Here is a 2,068-nt window from a genome sequence, read left to right as displayed (position 1 = left end):
TGTTTGATCATAGCCAGAAAGTTAAATATATCATTTTAAAAAAATCCATTAGTTATGTTGTCTCTCTTTATTATATAAATAAAAAAAAAAGTTTTTAAATAATCAAAAGAAAAAAAATCATCACAGTAAAAATTATATATATGTAACAAAGAACACAAACAAACATGAAATTGCCATGAGTTTCAGCAAGAAGCAGAAAAGAGAAAAAGTGGAGATAACACCTGGGAAGTAACAGGTAAGAATTTTCTGTATTTCTTTTATTTCTTGTCTCGAATAGCACATAGATTTTTTTCATGTATCAATTAAAAAAAATAACCTAAGTCAAACAATTGATGGAAAAACGAAGCATTAAAGTTCAATTAAGCATTAAAAACATAACTTCTAATAATTATGTGATCTTTATACAAATTGTCTCCCTTGAATATATATGTATATTAAAAAAATAACTTCTAATAATTATGTGATCTATATACAAATTGTGTCCCTTGAATATATATATATATATATATATATATATATATATATATATATATATATATTCAAGGGAGAAAATTTGTATATAGATCACATAATTATTAGAAGAGATCAGATAATTATTAGAAGTTATTTTTTTAATTGAAATAAATATATATATATATATGTATATATATTTATTTCATTTAAAAAATAACTTCTAATAATTATGTGATCTATATACAAATTGTCTCCCTTGAATATATATATATATATATATATATGTATATATATTTATTTCATTTAAAAAAATAACTTCTAATAATTATGTGATCTATATACAAATTGTCTCTCTTGAATATATATATATATATTATATATATATTTATTTCAATTAAAAAATAACTTCTAATAATTATATGATCTATATACAAATTGTCTCCCTTGAATATATATATTAAAAAAAATAACTTCTAATAATTATGTGATCTATATACAAATGGTGTCCCTTGAATATATATATGCATATATATATATATATATATATATATATATATATATATATATATATATATATTCAAGGGAGAAAATTTGTATATAGATCACATAATTATTAGAAGTTATTTTTTTTATTGAAATAAATATATATATATATATATATAAATATATATTTATTTCAATTAAAAAAATAACTTCTAATAATAATGTGATCTATATACAAATTGTGTCCCTTGAATATATATATATATATATATATATATATATATTCAAGGGAGAAAATTTGTATATAGATCAAATAATTATTAGAAGAGATCAGAAAATTATTAGAAGTTATTTTTTTAATTGAAATAAATATATATATATATATATTTATTTCAATTAAAAAAATAACTTCTAATAATTATCTGATCTATATACAAATTGTCTCCCTTGAATATATATATAAATAAATATATATATATGTATATATATTTATTTCATTTAAAAAAATAACTTCTAATAATTATGTGATCTATATACAAATTGTCTCCCTTGAATATATATATAAATATATATATATATATATATATATATGTATATATATTTATTTCATTTAAAAAAATAACTTCTAATAATTATGTGATTTATATACAAATTTTCTCTCTTGAATATATATATATATATTATATATATATTTATTTCAATTAAAAAGATAACTTCTAATAATTATATGATCTATATACAAATTGTCTCCCTTGAATATATATATATATTAAAAAAAATAACTTCTAATAATTATGTGATCTATATACAAATGGTGTCCCTTGAATATATATATATATATATATATATATATACATATATATATATATATATATATATATATATATATATATATATATATATATATATTCAAGGGAGAAAATTTGTATATAGATCACATAATTATTAGAAGTTATTTTTTTAATTGAAATAAATAAATATATATATATATATATATATATTTATTTCAATTAAAAAAATAACTTCTAATAATTATCTGATCTATATACAAATTGTCTCCCTTGAATATATATATAAATATATTATATATATATATATATATATATATATATGTATATATATTTATTTCATT

The sequence above is a fragment of the Euprymna scolopes genome, chromosome 22, assembly GCF_053919585.1.
Source record: "Euprymna scolopes isolate OS-2025 chromosome 22, ASM5391958v1, whole genome shotgun sequence".
Taxonomy (NCBI): domain Eukaryota; kingdom Metazoa; phylum Mollusca; class Cephalopoda; order Sepiida; family Sepiolidae; genus Euprymna; species Euprymna scolopes.
This window is presented reverse-complemented; position numbering follows the sequence as displayed.